Source organism: Chelonia mydas, chromosome 1 (genome assembly GCF_015237465.2).
Source record: "Chelonia mydas isolate rCheMyd1 chromosome 1, rCheMyd1.pri.v2, whole genome shotgun sequence".
Taxonomy (NCBI): Eukaryota; Metazoa; Chordata; order Testudines; family Cheloniidae; genus Chelonia; species Chelonia mydas.
The window spans coordinates 117,712,051-117,737,122 of NC_057849.1; the positions used below are offsets into that span (position 1 = coordinate 117,712,051).

Below are 25,072 nucleotides of genomic sequence, written 5' to 3' on the forward strand. Positions count from 1 at the left end.
CTGGAGGGTCGGGATAGGATACAGAGTGACCTAGACAAATTGGAGGATTGGGCCAAAAGAAATCTGATGAGGTTCAACAAGGACAAGTGCAGAGTCCTGCTCTTAGGACAGAAGAATCCAATGCACCACTATAGACTAGGGACCGAATGGCTCGGCAGCAGTTCTGCAGAAAAGGACCTAGGGGTTACAGTGGAAAAGAAGTTGGATATGAGTCAACAGTGTGCCCTTGTTGCCAAGAAGACCAATGGCATTTTGGGATGTATAAGTAGGGGCATTGCCAGCAGATCGAGGGACGTGATCGTTCCCCTCTATTCGACATTGTAGAGGCCTCATCTGGAGTACTGTGTCCAGTTTTGGGCCCCACACTACCAGAAGGATGTGGAAAAATTGGAAAGAGTCCAGTGGAGGGCAACAAAAATGATTAGGGGACTGGAACACATGACTTATGAGGGAACTGGGATTGTTTAGTCTGCAGAAGAGAAGAATGAGGGGGGATTTGATAGCTGCTTTCAACTACCTGAAAGGGGGTTCCAAAGAGGATGGCTCTAGACTGTTCTCAGTGGTAGCAGATGACAGAACAAGGAGTAATGGTCTCAAGTTGCAGTGGGGGAGATTTAGGTTGGATATTAGGAAAAACTTTTCACTATGAGGGTGGTGCTGGAATGCGTTACCTAGGGAGGTGGTGGAATCTCCTTCCCTAGAAGTTTTTAAGGTCAGGCTTGAGAAAGCCCTGGCTGGGATGATTTAGTTGGGGATTGGTCCTGCTTTGAGCAGGGGGTTGGACTAGATGACCTCCTGAGGTCCCTTCCAACCCTAATATTCTATGATTCTATGATATAGTAAAGAAGAAAGGGAGAGGATGAGGAAAAACTAATTTAATGAGTTGGTGTAAAATTATATTTGAGCCACATCTGATCAAAGAGATCTTTTTCTCCTGTTTCTCTTGTGCCTGAATTTGTGGTGGTTTCATGGTGAAAAAGAAGCCTGTAAAGACCATGCATGGGGAAATGCAATCTGTGAGGTAGTGGAATTGCTTCCTGTTTGTCTTCAGATATATTGTTGAAGAGGAATGACACATTATCTGTAGATTAAATAGGCAGAGGATGGAAGAGAGGATTATTTTATTCTCATGTGCAATTAATAATAGAGATCCACTGTTGGCAGATATAGGATTTATATCAGACAAGCATTCATTTTCTATTCTGGATTTGAGACATTTCAGGTGTTTTGGTTTGTGTTTTACTTCAGACACAATGTAAATTGCCTGATCTAGTTTGTTTAGTTTATTCAAACCAATGAGACTTTTTGTTCTGTACGTTACTTTGTTTCTTTTCTGTATCATCCACTAGCCCCACCCTCACAATAAAACCCTAAAATTACAATTCATTGTAGGGAAAATTCCAGAGAATGTGATAAGGTGAACATAAATTAAACATATTAAATGTTTTAAACCTTTCCCCCAAACAAAACAAATCCTACAAGATTCTTTTTTTTATTTTTTTTTGAATCCCAGATCTAATTTTTGGCTGCATGCAGAAGGAGGGTGACAGACTTTAATATAGACTATATGCTTCCATTGGCTGATGAGGATTTATTTATATTTTTCTTTGAATGTCTTTTTAAAATACTGAAAATATCGTAAGAATTCACGTACTTGTTTTCGTGTGAGTGTGAGTACTCATCTGTATCAGTATCCTCCATTTCCACTCTCCTTTACCATGCCCATTTCCACTCATGTGTGCGTGTTCTGCTACCAGGCTTCCGACCAGGAAGGACTGGATTGAATGGAAACTGGCCATTCTGTTCCCAACAAGCAGACAGGTTGGTAGTGAGTGGCACAAAATACCTCCTGACGCTGGGCTGAGAATACAAGATTTCCAGTGTTGCTGATTTGAGGAGGTGAGATCAAGCACCACTTTCCTAGATGGCTGTGACAGACATTACTAGTCAGCGGTCAGGTTGCCATGCATTTTGGAGATTTGAATGAGATGAAGTTGACTAGTTTTAAGCCCCAAATGTAGTTATTTACATGTTTTAAATGTTTGTATGGTTTTACAAAATAATACCAGAGGTGTTGTTTTGTAATTGCAATGGAAACAATTCTGTGCATATGTTTTTTGTGAAAATATTTCCGGGCAGGGTTGTGAATGTTAAGACAGCAAGATTGTGCTAATGCATGGGAACCTAAAAATTGTACTGACCGATCTGTTTTCATTACACAAGCAAAGTGAAGTGCAAAAAAGGAAACAGCCTAGACAGTGAAAATAAATTATTATAATAATTTATTTGTTGGTGCATAATTGCTGTTAAGCTTAAAAATGGGTTTTTAATTTCACTGAAGTAAAAAAGCTGCTCACATCTGCAACTGTGCAGTGTCTTACCTAGAGACCTTCTCCAAACAGTAGAAAAACATATCAAAGGAGTACAAGTTCCTTTCCTTTTGATCTGTCAACAGCTTTCTTCTTCTAGGCAGCCTTTATAAGAAAAAGCATTAATAAGCTGGATCCATTATTCTAGAGCAGATAAGAATAAGGATCTACAGATTGGACTTGCCTAACACAATCATGTTATTGAGTGTTCATGTACACATACCTTTCCAGGCGGGAAAAAGATTGTAGTTAGGCTTTAGTAGCCATAACAAGTGCTTTATCAGTGTAACAGAGTGGAAGAAAGGGAACTGAGAAGTTGGGAAGTATGGAGAAGAGCAAGACAGAGTGACAAATTTAATTTTTCTAACAATTACATTTTTTTCGTAATTGCAAAGTTATTTTTTGTTGCAAGATCATAAGTAGGTCACAATGTATGCATATACTTAATGATGACAGATACAGCATAAAGTAAGAATGTATTGGAAAATCAGCCCTTCCTTTACCTGATAAGTTCAAATGCAGGGTTCTTTGTGCTCTGCTCCTGATGTTTTGTACCACAAACAACTAAAGCCAGAAAATGAGCAGGTCACACTGATCTTTTCTAACCAGGGTTATTTTCCTTTATTATGGCCCGACCCATCTCCCACTGAAGTCAGTGGAAAGATGATTCTATGATGAAGATTCCCATCTACTTCAATGGGAGCTGGATCAGGCCTTCAGTGCTGTGAAAATCTCAGAGGCTGGTGTAGAAAAAGGATCTTTAAATATAGCTGCAGGAAAAATGTAGGTAACATGTAAGAAGTGTGGTGGGGTGTTCTTTGTGTTTTCCAGAGCATCTTCTTCATTTAGTATATATTTAGCAATTGCTATATGCTTTGCAGTTTACTTAATTGACTTCCTATTGAGGGTTGCATCAGTCATGATTGTTTGCAGGCAATTAAACCTGTAAGTCACATGATCTATAGTCCAGTTTCACTCCTTGAAGTTTTAAGCAGAGGCAGATGTCTTCTGTAGCACAGGAAATGCAAACTCTTTCATTATATTTTTAAGGGCCAATTCTGCAGTCCTAGATGTTTGTCTTTGAAAAATAAGATGTCTTGGATGACATCTGAGGGGTATTTGACTTCCTGTATTCTTGAAGTCTCTATATATGATTTTGGATCTTTAACAGCTGTTTCGGTTTATAGAAGCTTTATCATTACACCTATTGAATCTATTTCCCTATGTTAAGTATCCTCACACCTTCTTGTCAACTGTCTAAATGGGCCATCTTGATTATCACTACAAAAGTTTTTTTCTCCTGCTGATAATAGCTCACCTTAATTAATTAGCCTCTTACGGTTTGTATGGCAACTTCCACCTCCTCTGTATGTGTGTATATATATATATCTTCTTACTATATGTTCCATTCTATGCATTCGATGAAGTGGGCTGTAGCCCACGAAAGATTATGCTCTAATAAATTTGTTAGTCTCTAAGGTGCCACAAGTCCTCCTGTTTTTTTAGAAGCTTTACCGTTCATTTTGTATTAAGTACTCTGAAAATGTAGATTTTTCATTGAATTCTTATAACCATTTCCTGTGATTGATTTTTTTTTTTTTAATCTAGTAGTTGTTGCTACAGATTTAGAACCTTAAGCCACAACATGATTGGGAAGGAAGGAAATGGTTTATATCATATTTATACGCATAGGGTGCATCCATCATTACAGGTACAAAAAATTCATGCAAATATAAGGACATAATTGTGCTGTACATAAAAGAACAATCAACGGGTCCATCCGTATCCAAGTATTAACTGGGCTGTTGTTCGTTGATGGAATGTAAATCTGGAAAATTTAAAATAGGGAAGGCAAGCACAGTGGAGGATAACAAGCCAAGTAAAAAAGAATGAAAAACACTACTTGGACTTGCCAGATTTTATTTTAATCAAGAAGAAAAAATAAAAATGAAAACAAAATGGTTAACATTCTGTGGCGGTCTGAGAACTAAGTATCAAAGATCTAGTTTGCTGGTGGAAGAACAGGAAAAATATTGTTTCAGCTTCTGCCCTGTCCCTACCCTTAATTGGTGGCTCCTGCCCTCTCTCTACCTCTACTCCCGCTAGGTTTTCAGATTATACTGTGCCCCTCCCCCCAAACCCACTGGAATAGAACTCTGTCCTTGTACCTCACTTTTGTTGTGCAAGAGTGGGCACTAATTGCAATATTAAAGCAAAGCCTATGGGGAGGGGGAATAATAGTAACATGCCTGTCTAGTACATAGTTAACAGTTTTCATTTTCAAAGCATTTTGCATATATTAACATAGGGAATTTCAGGTCAAGAGCCTGGGTTCTCAGCTCCCCACCTGCCCCTCTTAGATCAATGGAAGCGCTGCTGGTGAGGATGCACACCACTGATCGAAGGAGGGTAATATGGACGTGAACCACCATAGACTATAAGTTGACCTAATGTAGATCGACTTAAGTTTTTAATGTAGACATGCCCATGGGATAAGAGATGATTTTTTAATGGAGGATCAAGCTCATTGGTACTTTCCAAGATCTTTTTTTTTTTTTTTTTAAAGAAACTCTTCATGGTTTGTTCAAATGTGATACTTTCATTATATGACTAATACAGATGTTGTATGTACAGTTCTGTATACCCAATCTCAAATAATTTTAATTGGTTAAAATAAAACACAGTACTGTTTCTAATTTTCATTGGCATTTTTACTTTTATTTTGATACAGCAGATTTGTGCCAAGAAGGTTCCCTAATATAATTATCTGAAGAGCCTGATGAATCATTGAATTGTCTGGATAAATATTAAATTAAATGGCAAAATTGACCTTATTCATGCAACTATCATATTCTACCAAAAATGAGGCTTTGAAATCCATCCGGTCAGGATGGTGGCTTGCCGCTGGAGAATCTGTGGCAGTGAATGACAAGTTCCTTTTGTTATTCAAAAGAGCACTAGGTTTTAGCTGTCTCAGTTTAATCCTTGATTCACTTGTCTTCTGAATCACCTTATGCAGAGACGACTTGTGATGATAGTGCGGGGGCACGATGTAAAGGGAGGCCATGTGACTGCCCCACGTGTTGCCTCTGGGAGGATCCTTCCAGCCCCACCTACTTGGGCCAGGGCAGCTAATCTCACTGGTTCCTGGGGGTTTGGGGCCATAGGAGTGAGGAGTGCATGCCTCTGGGCCAGGCAAACTCACAGCACCAGTGTCTCCCCGGAGCTCCTGTGCCCTCACGGACACCTCAGCGGGGAGGGGCATGGGCAGTGCCCCTACCTCCTGCTGAGCAAAGAGACCGTGCTCCTCGCACCTTCCCGAGCGACGCTGTGGCCCTGTGCCACTGCACTCTCCTTGCCAGTGTTACCTGCTGTGGATGGGGGGCTCTGTCCTTCTCCTGCTGCGCCTCCCCCAGCACTTTTCTGGCAGGCTCGGCCCCTGTCTCTGGCAGCCAGGCCCAGGCGGGGAGCAGAGAGGGCAGGATGGAACCGCTTCTCACGCCAGCTGATGGTGGCTGCTCTGCCTTCCTGCCTCGGGGCAGCATGGCGACTGCCGGTGAGAGCCCTGCTGGGGAGGCAGCGGCAGCCCATCCAGGGGCCAAGCGAGCTGGAAGCGCCGAGGGAGAGGTGCGGCAGGAGACGGACAGAGCCCCCTTCCCTGCTGGAGCAGAGCAAGCCCTGCAGCACTCGCAGAAATTGGGGGGCTGGGGCACTTGACTCTGCATACTCCACTACATGTCACCTCTGACCTTATTCCTGGTATTACTGCAACTGTTGCATTACTGTTGTTTATGTGATGTAAGGTCTCTTCCTGAGATTGTATTTTAGGTCAACAGATTTATCTTCCTTTGTGGTTTCCACAGGTTAGTGACAAATGCAAAACAACACCTAATCTTGTTGCTGGAGTTTCCTAATGTTCCTGAAATGTTAACATTACTCTTCAGGTGAATTGCACTTATGTGTATATTCCAGAGCCACCCTTTTTACAAACTATTTTGTCTAATATTGATGAGGAACTTTCTAAAATGTTCTTTGGAGAAAATACTGTTTTTATAAAAGTATTATGTGGGGTGGGTGGGTTGGAGGTAAGCCTTGGTACACATTCAATTTACTGCATGACATCTGCCATATTTGCTCAGTCTCCTATTCAGATCAATCTTTTAAGACTTAATTTTTACCCTGCTAGATCACTTGCAGCTTATGAAAAATAAGATGTACTCATTCTACCTCATGAATCTGTCTAGAATTATTGATGATAGTGAATTATTACTTATTTTTGTCTGGCTGCTGATTAGAAAGAGAGAACAAAGGTTCATTTTCAGAAATTATACTGACCTTTTGCAGCTGAGAACTGTAATATGCTTGTTTTAATTAGTGGATAAATTTACATATGAAGAAAGTCGGGGAGGAGCAAACACTCCCTGTAATGCAGTGCATCAGTGTAAGGAATTCATCACTCTCACATGAGACAAGACTAGTTAGTTTCACTACGTGGTTGGCACTGCTGGTCAAGGGATTTTGTGGAGGCATGTTGCATTACTGTGTTTCTGCTGTAGCTGCTGGTGCTTTTGGTCTCATGGTTGGTTCACCTGCCAAGTCTTCAGATTTCTAAACCCTCTTGCAGGGTCTGTGGGGAAAACCCCCTAGCTGAGGCGGAGAAGCCTCTCTGACTGGCTGCTGTTCCACATTCTCCCGCCAACAGGTGAATTGGCAACCTACTCCCTCACCATGTGTAGCAGCCAGGGCTCCTTTCTTCTTACGCTGGGCAAGTATGGGTTGGAGTGCTTCTGCAGTACTCCAGTCCAGGAAACTCTTAAGACTGCTGGGAGCAGCTGCAGTATTGTCAAATATTGTAAAAATATGAGTCAGAGGTGTAAAAATCATGAGATTTAAAAAAATCAAAAATATGGATTCCTTTTATTTGCATTATAGTGCCTGAGCCTTTAGGGACGATGTTTTCAAGCTTTTCTGCACAATCATGAGGGAGTGAGACTTACTATTTTTTAATTGAATCTGAGTTTCCCTCATAATTCCATAACTATGGGAACTGAGCCTTGAAGAAAAACAGCAACACTTGCAATAGAATTGCAAGTGTTGGCAACACTGCCAGCTGCTCCATACTATCTCTGAGACTCTTGACACTGCTACTACCCTGCCCCTAGCCCAGGAGAGCGGTCTCTTCTATTGCTGCTGCCCTTTGGGCCCAGGTTTGAATGGGGGAGGATCCTGCCCATTCCCTCTCTGGGCTGGGGTATTTTTGTTAATTTCCGCTGATGGTTCTGTTTGCATTCTCCTCTCCTATCTCTCTCTCTCTGCAGCATTACACTATTTCTGGAAGGCTTCCATCAGCGCTGAGAGCTGGCCCATTGTGGTCAGGTATGCCACCTCCGGAGCACTTTCTTGTGGCCTGGGGTGGCTCTGCAGTGCCCTGTCTGTTTCCCCAGGGTTTTCTAACTCCTCCAGGGTTTCATGTGATTCAGACCTGCGGCTGGGTCACTTTCAGACTTCAGTCCCCTTTTGGGGTAACGAGACCAAAAAAAATACAAACAAACCAAAAGTTATTTAATCCTGCTTGGGCTTCTTCAGCCTACCTTCAGGGTGCTCTTTACATCTCTCTCTTGCTCTCTGACTCAAGGGGCCAGCAGACAAACCCCTTCTGTTACTCTCCTGGCCCTCCCCTTGTTTCTCAGGGTTCCTGCTCTCTGCAGCTTGCAGGAACCTTCTGAAAACTCCCTCCAGCTCCTCTGCAGTCCTCTGCTCTTCTCTCTTTCCCAGAAGGCTTGTTTGAGTCACATGTCCCACCAGTCACACTCTTCTTGATCTTTCCCATCTGGGAGGCAAACTAATTGTATCACAGGTGGCGCTAGGTCCATTTCCCTTTAACGAGCCAGCCACCTTGTGACACCCATCACTGCAAAAACATAACCCCTGTGTCAAAACTGTAAACATACATTTGTTGTACTTGATAAATCCAGTCCTACAATAATGCCAGCTTTGTAGGCTGTATAGTCTCTTGTTCTAAGTGAAATGTCCCCTGGTCATTACAGGATTTCTTGTAAATGTAGTTGTCATTTCCTCAGCATAAAGTTTACTTTCTTTAAAGGCTGTCAAGAGAATATTTTGTTTTTTGCCTATACTACTAAAAGTTGCACTTGCCTACAGACACATTTTCAGGTAAGCAATCAGCTGTGCATAATTTTGTGGCAAGTCTATTTTAATCATGAAAAGGTGATAAAGATGACAGACTTGGCATGATAGAGTTGAACTGTGCAGTATCATGAAAAATAGTCCTCTGAAGTGTTTGTTAATTAGTTTGTTCTAACTGACTGGTTTCATCTTGTCTTTTTATCACTTAAAAGCTCAGAGTTTTATTCTGGGGGATTGGACGGAAAACACCACATTTTAGAAGCTTTAAGAGATCTCACAAAATCTCCTTTAGCGGCCACGTGTGAGCCTCCATGGTGTGGGAAATGGGCCATGTTTTGAATGCTGAATCAGCCCCTTAATATGATAAATATTTTCCAGAGGACTTAACACTGTTTGTTGATGCTCCACTGTATGATCTCTTTCTAAAACATGGAATGTCACTTCTACCATTTATTATATGTGAACAGTGGAGTCTGTCTTTTTTGCATTTGATAAAGAGGGGAGAGTAATACTAATTTCCTAAGTGTCTCACATCTATTCATATAAATGGTACTGGAGACACACTGGGACATTGGCACCAATTTAGTGATTAGCTTAGAGACTTCACGCTCAACCCCAGCTGCTCTCAACGCTGCCCACAGGAGAATAGCAGGGCATTCCATGGAAGCTATCCAATAGGTCATGTCTCATTAGGATTATTTAGGCTATTTTGAAACCGTAAGTCTCACCCGTTTGACACAAAAATTACAAGACACTGAGGGTTATACCAGAAAAGGGCAAATCTTCACTCTGATGCTTTATTCTCTGAATCCACTGGGATTGAATCAGGTGCTTGTACCTCATGTGTCTGATGCTGTCATTCATTTTCAGGAAATAGGCAGCCACTGATTGAGACCTGCACACAAAATTGCTGCTAATATTGTGGTGTTCTTCTTTCCCACCCCCAAGCCTTTATGTTGCTAGCCAACAAAAGCCCAAGGGACCTCTGCTGAACCAAAAAGGGGAGGAAAGACTCCAAAACCTACTGAAGGGGAAAGCAGCAGCTCTGTGGCATATTCCCTCTTCCCATATTCATCACCTTTCTCCCCAGGAGCTAAAGAAAGCTGTTTTGTGACAGCTCCTGATGGTCAGGGCTCAGTTGAGGGGGAAGAGGGTGAAAGCATGTCAGGAAGCGGCCAGGGCTGGAGAGCAGCCACTGTGTGCAATATATCTTTCTCAAAACAAGCTGAATTTCATCTGAGTTTCCTGGCAGAAGTTAATGCTGTTTTGTCACTGTGCATCCCGCTGCTCCCTGCAGACGGGAAAGGAGTGCATGGGTGTTGCAGGACAACAGCTTCAGAGAGCTGTATTGCCAGTAAGTTTAGGAGGTTAGTGATGGAACATCACAGAAGCTTCAGGCTTTGCGGGACTGGAGCTCCTTTCCCCCATGAATGTCTGGGGGCTATTGGAGGCTCTGCCATCTCCGGGCCGCAACCCACACGTTGAAACATTCTGCGGAAACTCCATGAAGTGGCACTCCCAGTGTTACTTGAATTCCCTTTTTCTTCCTGTTGGCATGCTGTGGCCTCAGGTGCCAGTTAGTGTCCTGTCTACGTATGCAGCTGTTTCCCAAGTTAGGCTTTCATTCTCTTGTTTTTGTTTGTGCTAGGTTTTCAGAGCGCAAATATTCTGACAATATTTGTCCAAGTCATTGCATAACAGAACAAATGCCCTGAAAAGTTATTTTTAAACAAGTCTTTGTTTTAGAGCCACTCCAGCTGTTTTACAACCGAAGCCTGGCAATTCTGAAAAGTCCCATTGCAGCAATCGGTGACAGCAAGATATTTCATGAGACCATTTTAAAGGTTATAACACAATGTTTCAGGAATCAAAGGCCAGTAGCTGCAGGGATGAATGAACCACTGCCACATCCAGATACAACATTCCAAGCATTGGTTTTCCTATAACTGAGCTACCATATAATGGGAACAATTTACTGGAATCATGGGAGATTTGCTTACCTATGTATTAGCCCTTTGCAGCCGCTATAGCAAAATATTTATCAGCTTCTAAGATATAGTTCAGACCAGGAGTTCCCAATCTATGGCCCATGGAGAGGTGGCTGGTCACATGGCTTTCCTGTTTTCTATATTGCATTAAAATAGGCTAACATACATTGAATACTTTGCTCATGTTACTTTCCCATGTGAGCAATTGCTGTTTTAGCGACAAAGGTACTACCTGACTATGAATGGGAAAGTGGGGTCTATGGGGCAGTTTCTCTATTGAGACACATTCCATGCTAGGGAAAGTGTTTTGGAACTCCTGGTTTAGAACCTTATGGAATCCTCCATCATCCACTGTCTTGTTGGTCAAACTCCAACTTTTAATCATGCCAGAAGCTGTTTGTTTCTCTCTAAAACCTGCAAACCAAATGGCAAGACTCAGTTTGGACCCTTTCCCAAACTGAAACCTGCAGGACTCGAGCAGCCATAATTGTAGCATGGCTCTTTGGTTGGCCTTGTCATCGGCAGAGTCCTTCTCACTGTGAATGAGAACAAGTAAGTGCTGTGAAGTCTTTGGCCCCGTTCTAAAAAATAACAATTTTGGAGGAGTGGACAGTTTCACTGAGTGAAAAAAAATGATTTCCCACGACACTTGGCAAATGTTAGACTCTCCCCCAAAATTGCCATTTTTATAAAGTTTGTTTGGATTTGTGTCCTCCCATCTCCCCGTTTGTCCTGCTGTTCCAACTTAACCTCCCCTTTGCCCTTCTCCCTGTACCATTCCAGAGCCTTATCCAAAGCACTTCATTGTCCTATGCTGCCTGCCTTTTTCCTGTCAACCTACCTACCTATTCATTCTTCCCCCTCCCAAGTATGTCTGTTCTCTACTAATCTTGCCTAGTTTGTCTTTGCAGCCCTTCTCTTGTATCATCCTCTCTTGCCCTTCTGTCTGCCCTTCTTTACCACCTGTTTTCTCCCTTCACATCACACTCCTATTGCCATATTAGCATGGTCCCAATCACTCTTCTCTTGCACAACACAGGTAAGCAATCTCCTGCCCAGCACCTGTTCTCTCAAGCAATTTGCCTTCCTGTCTCTACAATTCCTTTTTAAACTACACGGCCACTACTAAGCCCCACCATTCCACCAACCTCCTTTCTCTGCCTCAGGAATACGGTAACCTCCTCCCTGCCAAGACCACGTTTTAGACCCAACTGCCCTCTGCCTTCAGGCTTGCTTTCTTGCTGTATTAACCAGAAACCCACTGCTTAGACTACCTCCTTGCTAATAACATTGGCCTCTGTTGTCTGACTGAGAGACTTGGTTCTCAAGCTCTGACCTCTTCTCCTGTTCTGCCTGTCACTTTTTCAGAAAAATCCCATAGCTAATTATCAGATCACTCATCTCAGTTTATATCTTATCTTATTCTGAGCCCTTCTTTCACCAGCCGGCCTGACTGACTAGTATCTAGGCTGCCTTAGCACATAAACTTAAACCTCAGGATTTCATCACCTCTGTTGACCTCTTCCTGTTTGGTCTCATAAATGGAGATTACAGCACATGTATCCTCTGATTCTCTCTCGGACATTTTTGTTAATTCTGTTTAATAGTTCTCCAACCCAGACCAAGGGAGCGTATGGCAGATTGCCTTCAAAATTCTGAAGTATAAAGCCTCAGACCTTTTTAGAATTTTAAAAGGTAATGTTACTTGTTTGTTTTAAATGCTCTTCTGGTCCTGATCAATGGGGGCATTCAGCATTTGTAGGGGGAATAAATAGATTTTTCTGGCTTTGCTTTCCAGTTTCCTTTTTAATATAGTCCCCTTTTTGCTGAAACATTTTTAATGACAAACTTTTACAAAAGAGGTGCATATTTTTTTTCCTTTTTTTAAACACCTATATTGCAGATTACTAGGTATTGATTTGGCACATCAGGCTAATAGGTTTGAATAGGCTTTTAAATAAGTATCATCAAACTTATTAAACTCAAAATGTATAAAACTCAAAACTCAAAAACTCAAAAACCCTACCCTCTTGTTTTCCTAACAATTTGCAAAGTTCGTCTAATTATTTCTGTGGATTAAAAAATGATTGTGTCTTTCCTTTAAGACTTCATAATTGCTGACATTTCTCACACAGATGGTGAAGTTTTGGATTCTGTGTTTTGTAAAAAGATTCAGTGGGGGTTTGCACTTTTTTTTTTCAAAATTGCACCTGCAATTATATCATTAAGGTTTCTTGGGTGGGGGGAGAAAGGGTGAGGTGGAAAAAATGTGTAATAAGTACATAAATAAATTGGCAAATCCTGCTGAGTTGCTGGCTAAAGCATATTCTATAGAAATAAATTCTTAGCTCACTTGTGTAATAGTTGGCTGCAAGTGGGACTCTTTGAATTGGTGTTAGAGCAGTATTTGTAACATTTCAATCTATTGTACGCTTCCTAAAAAGGCAGGCTGTCTAAGAATGCTGCAAAAAAGGTGCTGGCTGCGGTGAGGTTCTTGTCTGTTTTTTAAACCGGATAAAAAAAATCACTCCTTAAAAATGATATGATGTGAGAGTAGTTTAGCTGTTCTTCCTTTAATTTCAATGTTGCGTCAGTTTCCTTTTTCAGCATAACCACAGTAGTTAGACTGAACTACAATCTGTGTATTTTCAGAGTCCTCCCACAGGCATAGGTGGAGGCCATAGAAAAGTTTCTTTAAACAGGCTGGTATTTTCTGATTGGTTGTTACACTGCTGTGCATGGTGATGGCAAAGGGAGCTGCACTCTGACTCAGACACTTCCTCTATGCTTATCCACAAGTGGGCTTTAGCCCACGAAAGCTTATGCTCAAATAAATTTGTTGGTCTCTAAGGTGCCACAAGTACTCCTCGTTTTTTCTAGCTGAATAGTGTGGGAGTGCTGCAGCCTGTAGGAGATGACAGACAGAGATCAGGATAGTTTAATGGTTCTGGAGCAAAATTTGGGGAAGAATGTATTGTGAGAACCCTTTGTCATTCTTACAAAATACATGACAGCTTTCGTCATCTTTTCCCTTACTCAGTATGGTGTCTTTGCCAACATCTGTTCAGGCTTGATGAACTTGACAATTGACCAGAAGAATGTGTCCATATTGCATTTGAGAAGGCCCTTCTTGTGGGTTTAGTGACTGTCTTTGCAGAGTCATTCTTTCCTAAGAAAAGATAACAGAAAATGAATGAGATTTTGGATCAAGATGAGGAAGACGTCTTGACTAGATCATCCCTGTATTATTGCGCCTTAATTCCCACTTCCCCAGACTTACACAAGTGATCTTGCACCCACATTCATCTCTTTTCAATAACTCTTCCTTAGGGATTTCTGAAATCACTTCCTGAGTGTTTCCAAAATCTATGGCTAACAAAGGCACTTTAGACACACCTTTGTAAGAATGTGAGTGGCTGTATCTGATTATACACTATGCTGAGAATGGTTGTCACCTAAAGATAATGATCCATAAGGAAACTGAACAATCACAATGACATCCTACAAATGAAAGGTCATGGTGGGTTCCTGCCCTTTAGGGTGCCGTACCGCCTGACCCACCAGCCTGGGCTCCCTCTCACACTCTGCTGCTGTGACAAGTTGCTAAGTCTCCAAGCTTGTTCTTTCAATCAGCATACACACAGGTAGGGACACACCCAGCCGTTGTAACTTGCAGACAGGCTTTCTGACCAGCCCCTGCATGGGAAGGCTATACAGCTAGGGAACTTACCAGCTTCTGAGGCACACACCCCTCTCTGGAGGGTAAACCCAAAATTATACCATCTTGCACCGCACAGGGAGTTTTTAAGTGATTATAAGGGATAGCAAACAGATCAAAGCAGATTACCTAGCACATAAAACAAAAACACAATCTAAGCTTAATATACTAAAGAAATTGGATATGGGTAGCAAATTCTCACCCTAAATGATGATTTAAGCAGTTTGCAGCTATTCTTGGGACCAACTGTCCTTGCTTGCAGCTTAAAACCCCAGGTGTTCTTCTCGCAGGCTAGAAATCCCTCTAGCCTGGGTTCAGCCCTTCTCCCCCAGTTCAGTGTTTGTTTCTCAGGTGTTTTCAAGCGTATCCTTTGGGCGGGGAGTCAGAAGAAGAACCCCAGTGATGTCACTGCCCTGCCTTAAATAGCTTTTGCATATGGCGGGAACCCTTTGTCTCAAGCTTTAGTTCCCACACCTTTCAGTGGAAAAACACTAGTATTCTGTGATAGAGTCCAGTACCAGGTGACTTGGTCAAATGTCTCTGTAGGGCCATAATAGTCATGAGTCAGAGGCTGTTTGTAGCATCCTCAGGAAGGCTCCCCAGTGGGAGATTAGCAACTTCTAAGACTTGTTGTTCTCCCTAATGGTCCTTCCCAGCCAGCCATCTAGACTGATTGCATTCTTCTTAGTGGGCATTCCCCAGATGTAAACACATTTGTAATAGATGCATAGACAATATTCCTAACTTCAGATACCAAAATGATACATGCATACAAATAGGATAATCACATTCAGTGAATCATAACCTTTTCAATTATACCTTACATGACCTATCTTGCATAAAATACATCATAGTTGAATCATATCATACATATATATAATATTACCATGAAGAATATGGGGTGTAATGCCACAGTGACATTCCTGACATTCTGACCAGCTCTTTGCAGCTATACCACGTGGACAATATAGTATTGGTAACATCTTATTAAAACAAACCTAAACAAGTTTAGAACCAGTTTTGTAGGATGTGGGTGGTGAATTAGTAGTTCTTTTTGTTCCCAAAGGTACGTATTATTGAGCAATTATCTTGTATCATCTTGATGGAAAGACGTCCCAGTGTTAGAGCAATAGTTTAGGACTCAGGAACATTGGTTCAATTCTCTGCTCTGTCACAAACTTCCTGTCTGACTATGGAGAAGTCATTTAGTGTCTCTGTGGCTCAGTTCCCTATCTGCAAAATGGGAATAAGAGCACTTCCCTACCTCACAGCAGTGTTGTGGTTTAAAGATAGTGAGGTGCTCAGATACTAAGGTATGGGGGACCATGTAAGTACCAAAGATGGGTAGAATTTAGAGAAGATGAAACTAGTGGAACAGAGTGAGTGAAAACCACAAATTGCCTCACTTTAATTTAATGGACTGCTGTAGGCATTCTCATTGGCCTGGGCTGTTGGAACTAAGCCAAAGTTTACAGGTAGTGCTATTGTCGTGATTTTTCTGCAGAGTTGGGATGGTTTGGTGACTAAAATAATAGTAGGGAGCTTTTCAGCATTTCATCTACCTTGCCTCGTAGGATTGAATCAAAGGGAATTTAGAGGTGGAAAAGATCTATTAAAGTAACCTAATCCTTACCCTTGTCAGTGTAGGATTGTTTCTCTACACTGTATAGTCTTATTGTTTTCTCCCATTCAGCTGTAAGCATCCCAGACCATGAGGCCTCCATCGTTTTGGAAAACAAAAATAATGTATTGATGGAACCACTTAAATATTTTGTTTTAATCAAGAAAAATATTAAAATGGGTTGTTCCAATGTGAAGGTTTTGAAATGATTTATTTTTACTCTGAAGCACCATCTTTTGTTTATCTTGCTATTTCCTTACCCTACTGTTATCTGATCTGTTTCAGTTGAGTGCTGAAAGACTGGGCCTAAGGTTGACCTTCCTATGGACAAATACACCTGGCACATGAGATCAGGATTTGTAGGAACCACATTAACAATGCTGAGGTGACACTTTTTGTCGAGTGAAGTCAGGTTGTTGTTTTTTTTTTTTCCCTTTAAATTTGCCTGGCCTAATTTTGGAAAAAATCCCAAATGATCTAAAATCAATTACGTTTTCAATGTCAATCTTTAGATTAATCATAAAGGAATTAGTTTTCTTTATTAACATTTTTTAATAAGCTTTCCCTCCTCAGGCTCATACAGGGCTGGATACTGATACCCCTCATGAAAATTGCTTAGTACCTTACTCTGAAAGTTGTCCAATGATTTCAGTGGGACTAATTTGAGGAGTAGGTTACTTCTACTCAGCATGATTAAGGGTGGGTGAATCTGGTCCACTTTTAGTAACAGAAGCTTTTATCATCTTGCAGATAACATTCTAATTGACTGAATCATGAGTTGCTTTTTGAGAAGGGAACTAATTGACTAGAGTGAGAGAGGAACCTGTTCTTTAATACTTTTGACTCTCATTGTTTTTAAATCTGTTACTAGCCCACAGACATTTAAGGCCCAATCCTGAAAGCTTTTCTCTCACTAGTCAATGGGATTGCTTTCCTGGTAAGGTACCAACAAACATGTGTAAGAGTAGCAGAACTGAGCCCTTAGGTATGTGCTAAGGAGGTATTGTTAGGCAGATAGTAGCGTTGGTTTGGTTGGTTTGCGGCAGGTTAACTTGCAACGGAATGCAAATGAGTTTGGATGGAATTGCTTATCAGATAGAAAACTGGGAAGCCATTTTTGCATTCTTTGAAAAATGCAGTTTTTAAAAACAAGGCTTAGTATTCTGCAGTGTATATTGTGTAAATTTAAGTGTGACCAAAAAAGACAAGTAAGTTTGATAATACATTACCATGAAAAGACAAAGCAAAATATCATTACATTTGGTTCTTTTTTTTTCCAGTTTGATTTACACAAGGCAGAAAGTGCACTTAAAGCAAACAATGGAATATCTGCGTATACTTTTTCGAGCATGAACAATGATGCTTTCTCTGACATCCGAAGAACCTAACAATCAATGTATAGCACAAAATAGCATAAGATTTACAAGTCCTGCATTGTGAGCACACAGGAAACTTGACCCAGAGAATGTATAGTGTTCACTGAATGAACAGAACTGGTGTATGTAAACAATTCACAAGACCATAGCATTGTTCAGCAGTGTATGGAATTTTGATGTTCAAGATACACAATAGCATGTCATTGCCTCAAAATGAATTCACTCTTGGGGCTGACTTTCACTTTTGTTAGGATTCACAGATTAATATAGCTTTTCAGTTGAAATAGTTGTGCAATTGTTGAAGATTCATCAGAAAAGATGCATTGGACACAATCCGTCATAGTAGATAAAAATAAGCATGCTTTGTTTTGAACTTTGCGTGCATCACACACGTTTAAGGAAATGTCCTTTCATCTAGAACAAGCTAGAACACAATTATTTGTTGAAGGAAGTTGGGAAGGCCAGACATGGTTTTCAGAGGTGCTGCCTCTGTTATCCAAAGCTATGATTTCAGGTTACCAACATCTTCAAAACCGTTCTATGAAGCCTTTAGGATAGGGTCAGGGCCTTCAAAGTCTTTCCATTGACTTTAATGGGAACTAGATCAGGCCCTAATAGAGGAAATTAATAAAAAGGCAGATTTGGTGTAAACACATTGTATGATGCTAATTGAAAAAGTTTCATAGTATGGTGATCAGAATTAAGACATTATCAAGATCTTATTCACTGTCCCTATCTAGACAAGACATGGACACTTACTAGCATTAAAGAACATGGAAATGGGTAGATACATGTGGACCAAGCAGATGCCACACACCCAGCCACTGTTAGACTTGCAGTCAAATATGTTCTGGGGAACCGTACCCTTCCTTTGGGCGACCCATCACATTCAGCTAGTGCATTCATTGTCTTTCAAACCCCTCCCCCTGCTCTCCCACTGAAATTGCAGCGGTGTCTGTCAGTCCATCTGGCTAATACTATCTTTGTTGCCATGAGTAATATTTTGCTTGTCTTGAGTCAGTTTGTTTCTGAGAAGCAATCATTAAGAGTTGAAAATTGAGTGATTTGCTTTATCTGCTAAGAACAAAGCATAAGAAAAAAATCTTCCTGCCAAAACCCAAAATTATTAAATTTGAATGATGATTTAGGTCAGGGATTGGCAACCTTTGGCACATGGCCCATCAGGGAAATCCGCTGGTGGGCCGGGCCGGTTTGTTTACCTGCAGCGTCCCCAGGTTCGGCCAGTCGCAGCTCCCACTGGCCGCGGTCCCCCATTCCAGGCAAATGGGGGCTGCGGGAAGCAGCATGGGCCGAGGGATGTGCCGCTGCTTCCCGCAGCCCCCATTGGCCTGGAATGGTGAACCGCTGCCAGTGGGAGCTGCGATCAGCCAAACCTGCGGATGCTGCAGGTAAACAAACCATCCCGGCCTGCCAGTGGATTTCCCTGATGGGTTGCGCGCCAAAGGTTGCCGATCCCTGATTTAGGTTGTATTTTTCTTAGCATCTAACAGTTATATTAGGTTCATGAACAGGATTAAACATATTTCAGGGTTTACTTCAGCTTTTAGAGGCTCTATTCGAATGATGCTTGTTTTCAGCCAAATGCAGATTGAAAATTAGCTATGAAAACATATTGATGTTAGTAATAGAACATATTATGTTATGTTCCAGTAGCACCTAAAGGCCCCGATTGGGGAACAGGGCTCCATTGTGTTATGCATGTCACACACACACAATAATAATAATAATAATTAATAAAGACAGTGCCTTTCCCAAAAATCTTACTACCTACATGTGTACATTTAACATCAAAGAACTAGTTTACCACTAAGGGACAAAAAAACCCCAAATACCTTGACTACCATGGACTAATGTAGGAGTCCTAACAAGAGGAAAACCCATGCAGACAGCACCTGCTCTGGTAGGGTGGAAGTAGCAGGCATGCAGTTTCCACTTACTCTTGTGTACCTACACCCAATATCAGCCTTGTACTGTAGGTGTAAGGAAATTACTCTTCTTTACTGCCTTGTGCGGGTGTGTAGCCCAAGTCACAATCTGACCCTTATTGTTAAAATTCTTTTTAAAAGCACTTTTGACCAACAAGTTATGTGGACATTTTATAGGTCTGGAAAACTTTGAAAAACTTTATCTTCTATTATTTTAAAAATGTGCTGAGAACTTACAAATACACGTAGAATGCCTGGGTCTTTCAAACTTGTATGTTACAAAAATAGAGTTTCAAAAACCCTTTTCTTCCTTTTCCAGAGTTTTTTTTGTTTATTTTTATTACCAGAGACCTGTATAAGAACAGGATAATTGAGTCTGGCCCACTACTGAATTTTTAAAGGAGTACAAGGAGTGGCAAAGGTACAAAAGATACAAGGGAACTGTGTAGACAGAAATATATGTCAGGACATGGAATGCAGCTCAGACAAAGCTATCTGCGCCTGCTGCTTATTGCCTGCCTAGAATCAGAGTCTGTTTCACAGTCACAGGTTAGTTGTCACAGGATTGGTTTTAGATAGGCAATGAGCTGCAGGAGCAAATGTTTTGTCTGAAATGCATTCTGTGTCTTGACATATTGTCTGTCCATACGGCAACCTTGTATCATTTGTCACTCACTATAGAGTCCTTTTACAATTCAGTGAAGTTGCTCTTGAAGCGGGATGGACTTTCCTGGGTTGTTAATAGAGAGCATAAAAAGAAAATGGGTGATTATGTCACTTAAATGCATTTTCACCAAAGAGGCAAAAGTACATTGCTCTAAGATCTGTGTACAGTATGTTCTGGCTTATTGACACTATTGTCTCTTTTCAGTGTAGGATAATTAAGGAGACAGCCCTGTTACCACTGAAAGGTGACCTCTTCCTGGCAATGGATATAGGTCCTATCTCAGTCCCCATAGTACTCAGCCTCTTTGTAGCTTTTAACAGAGCTGACCACAAGGTGCTGCTGACACACCCGTGTGACATAGCTAAAATTAAATGGCAACCACTACAATAACTCCAGTCAGTCATCTCCACCAATCCCCAGAGTGCTGTGATAGGTAACTACTGCTCCACCCCAAGAACCCTTCCATGAAGAGTTCCTCAAGGATCCATTCTGCAGATCCTCCTCTTCAATGTCTACACTTCTCCACTTGGAGAGGAGGTTAGATGCCACAGACTCCATTCCCAAAAATACTCCCAGCTGTACATTTAATTTTCCACAGAAGCAACCAGCACCATCACAAGCGTATCAGTGTCCGCAAAAGATAATCACCTGAAGGAGGAGCACTTGGCTGAAACTGAACAAAAGGACTGACAGTCTTGTAAGACTCTTGTTGCTAAGACCCTGGACACTGTGAATCTCGTTTAAATTCCTGGCTCTGCTACATATTTCCTGTGTGACCTTGAGCAAGTCACTTTACTTCTTGGGTTCTGAGTTCCCCATCTGCAAATGGGATAATACTTCCTTTCTCCCTCTTTGTCTCGTATATATTGGATGGTAAGCTCTTTGGGGCAGGGTCTCTCTTACGTTGTATATGTACAGTGCCTAGCACAGCGTGGTTCTGATCTCTGGTTGGGACTCTTGGTGCTACTGTAACACAAATAACAGTAAAGACAAGACCAATATGAGCCTGGTCAGAGGGGGAAGACTGTTTTCCTCTTTTATCAAAGGCATCTGTTCACCCTTATCAAAGTACTGCAAAGCCTTGGGGTTCTGTTCTGTAAAGCCTGGACACCCAGGTAGAATCCCGTGGCAAAAAACCCTTGTCCACCTCTTGCTTGCTAGGAAATTTTGCCCTTTCCTCTTGATCGAGGATCTGGCTACAGTGACACATGTATTCATCACTTCCAGGCTGTGTTACTGAAACTTGCTGTATCTAGGGCAAAAGGAGGATATAGTGCAGAGGCTCTAGCTGGTGCATGATGTTGCTGCATGGCAGAAGAGTTCATTGTTGTTTCCTTCATTGGTTCCCAGTATGCTTCCATTGCCATATTAAAGCTTTGGTTCTGATCTTCAGGCCATCAGTGGGTCACGACCCAGCTCCATCAATGGCTACATCTCCCAGCAAGATAGCTGCACTTCTCTGAGACTATGCAGCTAAGAAAACCCAGGATGAAGCCCATAAGAACTGGAGTGTTCTCAGTAGAGGGGATTTGATATGGAATGAGCTTCCAGGGGAGATGAGATTAATCCAGACTTTGACAGCTTTCAGGGCACCCTGCACACTGTTCTCTTTGGCAGAGCATTTCCACCATATTCGGCAGGATGATGGTTATTCCTCATTCACAGCCTCTTTTAGACAGTGAGAGGAGAAGAATGTGTTTTACTAGGGACTTCGCTTTGTGGATTTCATTTGCTTAGGAAGTGCTTAGATACTACTATCGTGGGTGCTATAGAAGGTCTTTAGATTTTGTAATTCTGAAAGATAAAAGGATAAGTAGCTCAGTCTGTTATGTGAAAGTGCCTTCTACACAAAATCTTTCATTAGAGGCACCTCAGTCTTATTACCCCACTTGTAGATCACATTTGAATTCATGCTTCAGAGGCCTGGTAGTTGCTTATTAAAGCACAATAGCTTTCTTTCCAGTGCAAACACTCTGTGCTGCATTGCCTCAGCCCAAATATGCCATTTCAGTTGGAAAAATAAAGCTATCCAAGCTTGATAGGGGCTCACAAAGATTCACTTTCAGAATAAATCCAAAAAACAGGGCAGGAATTACAGCTCTCCCAGGATGTACTCATCCCTTGAGATAACAATGGTTGTAGGGGGGAAAAAAAATCTTTCTAAACGAAATTGTTTTTTATGAGGCATGAGCTGCTCTAAAACTCCTTGTTTATGCCTTGCCAATGGCCACACCTTCAAGAATCCAGTAATTCTTTTGTGTGTGTTGATATGGAAACCACATAATTTATACCCATAGTGTCACACAAATGTCTGTGTATGTGGGGGACTGTGCATCTGAAGGCATGACGGACGAAGTATATAACATGGAGATTGTTAATGTTTTTGTGTATATGGCACTGCTATGAAACAGTATATTGGAACACACTGTTGTGAGATACCCTAGAACGAAAGTGCCTGTGTATTCTAAGCTGTTTTAAATACATCCTTGTGTTTAGAAACTCATGTGTCAGTCTAATTAGCATGTTGACTTTGTGATCTTTAAATCACTCCACAGGGCAGGATTTCTACTTTTACTGAGCAAGCTTGTCTTGTGTTATGTATAGGTTATCTGGGAATGAGACAGAATGAAAGAGAAATTTCCTCTATGCAGGGCACATCTTGCCAGGAGACCTGAATGACTATCAGGATTTTCAGCAGGAATGAAAGACCCTCCTCTCCTGTTACTGAGGTTGTTAACCAAAGAACTGGGAAGCAATCCTTTAGGAAGGAAAAGGAGAGAGGATGAGCTTACTGTGGGGTGGTCTGGCATCCAGTGGGGACATGAGACTGTAACTTCTCTTTAAGTATCTCACCCAGCTAAGTAACTTCTGTGACAGAGGTGCTTTCTACTTGTCTAACTAAACAGTGAAAAACAATTGCCTGTTTAAGAGCAACCACAGCAGAGTTTCAGTGAAATAAATTTGATTTCTTTGTATTGTTTTATCCTTTTACATTTTTGCTAGTGGTTCCCTAAAATGATTCCCCTACAACCATGTGCAAATCTGAATTTTAATTCTAGCATTAATATGCACCCTTGCCTATTACTTCGGTATTCTGTATGTGGATTCATTTTTCACTAACCTCCCAGAATGTTCTGGACCTTTGTAGAATCTTGTTGAACCTTCCAGACTTTCCGAGAAGACCATTTTCCTTGAACCTCTTGGAATGTTGTCAGCCAGGCCCTCAGGGTATATAAGGGGCAGCATGTCGTCAGTCAGTGAGAAATACGAACGAAATGAAGTAAAGTGAGAGCCCAGCTGCGATAATGTGAACCTTGTCTTATTGTGTATTTGTGTTTTAAGACCTGAAGAGAGTAAGTAGTGACATAAAAAAAAATTCAATAAGACACCAGAGAGATAGATCAAACCCCTATCTATGCAACAATATAAAAGAAATACTGTTACTACTTTTGTCATAAAAAGAAAAGGAGGACTTGTGGCACCTTAGAGACTAACCAATTTATTTGAGCATGAGCTTTGCATCCGATGAAGTGAGCTGTAGCTCACGAAAGCTCATGCTCAAATAAATTGGTTAGTCTCTAAGGTGCCACAAGTACTCCTTTTCTTTTTGCGAATACAGACTAACACGGCTGTTACTCTGAAACCTACTTTTGTCATGCTTAACATGTAGTGTTTGATGACTTTCTAAGACTGCAGAACATAGATTTTTGCCATATATCATCTAAAGACTGGCCAATGGCATTTTTAAGTCTCTCTGATGTTGTGCTTCAGTTCACAAGGGAAAAGGCGAGAAAAGAGATGTTTGCAGTTACTTTGGGATAATCATCATCTGTCTCATTGTGTCTATTCAACATTTACAGGGAGTGTAAGTGCAAATGCTCTTTCTCATCGAAGGGCAGATTTCCACAAAAGGGAGCCCAGTGGAAACCAACACCACCGTCTCCTTCTGTACCACTCGCAGCCACCAAATGCTCCAATAGCCACGTTGGTGAAATAGGTCGACTCAGTTCTTTGTAAGCAGAGAGGGAGGACAGTGTTATTGAACAGAAATTCAGTGTGTTAAAGTTGTTGTTACTGTGTTGGTGTGGTTGAGTGTCATGAGTTTAGTGGGGTGAGGCTTGTAGATTGGTATTGTGTTGGATGTGACTGTTTCTTTCACTCATGATTTCCTTAGTGTTTGCACTGTTAAGGAAATGCACCATGTTTTCTTGGTCATACAAGCTTTTCTTAGTATTTTCTTGTGGTTTTTGCTTTGGGCGTTCCTTCTTCAATGAGAAGCCTCAGTAGAAATCTATCTGGGTGATATCCAGTCAGATGTTTACTGAGGTTGGGAGGAAAATCTCCTGATGTAAATGCTTTGACAGAAACCAAATGTCTGTCTGTCTGTCTTTCTTTCTTTCTTTCTTTTTTTTTAAACTATCTAGGATGTTTATATAAAAGGATTGATACACAGGTCTGAGTTTTAATGGCACCTTTATCGTGGCCAGCAGATTCTGCTGTAAAGAATAGTCGTCCTACTAAGAAAAGATAAATCCAAGTATGAAAGGTTTTATGATGCTGTTCTAGTTGTCCCATAGTTCTTCGTTACTTTGTGCTATTGAGCTGCAAGGAGGAAAGCTTCAGCACACTGACTGCTCTGGTGTAATATGCCAATTCAGAAGTAGATTGGTAACTAAGTGTCCTCATTATTCTGTGTATGCAACTGGTGCCTTTTAAAAAATGTACCCTTTCCAGGGTGAAATTCACCAGCGTAAGGCCCTCCGTGCTGCTTAAATCCTGCATTAGGACTGTGCAGGTAGAGCACAGGTCAAGGGCCTCTGTTCCTCTCCAGTGCTGCAGAAAGTATTTCTGTGCTAGCTCCTCAAGGAGGGCAGTGATGGGGACAGGCTGTAGGAGGGGCCATGGGATTGGTCCATTCTTGGATCGTGTTATCCCAACACCCACACATGTAGGCAAAGTGGCTGGAGTACGGGGGAGGGGGGGTTGTGGGCGTAGCAGCATAGCCCCACTTCCTGTTCCCAGGTTGGGGAGGTGGGCTTGCCCACAGATTCTATGGTGATTGATGCATTAGAAATATATAGATAAATCCGATGGTTTTCACACCCCCAAATCTGCTTTCCCCTTGGCACTTTGCCATGTAGAAGCATGATGGATTGGGCTTGTGTAGATGAAGGAAATTCACCCCAATGAAATTTTCTGGGTTTAGGAAATTCCTGTGGGCTACCTGAATTTCCCCCCAG

The 25,072-nt window shown here is 41.6% G+C and overlaps 1 protein-coding gene across 26 annotated transcripts in view; it reads left to right on the top strand.

Annotated features, from left to right (window-relative positions):
* Nucleotides 1-25,072, top strand: part of INPP4A (inositol polyphosphate-4-phosphatase type I A) — a 196,002-nt gene that overhangs the window by 38,037 nt on the left and 132,893 nt on the right. Inside the window, exon 1 of one of the 26 annotated variants that reach the window (XM_043537567.1) lies at nucleotides 16,134-16,228. The exons of the other annotated variants lie outside the window; for them this stretch is intronic. The gene's annotated coding sequence lies outside the window, so the exon portion shown is untranslated. Of the gene's footprint in view, nucleotides 1-16,133; nucleotides 16,229-25,072 lie in introns of those variants that run through there. 26 annotated transcript variants of the gene reach the window in all.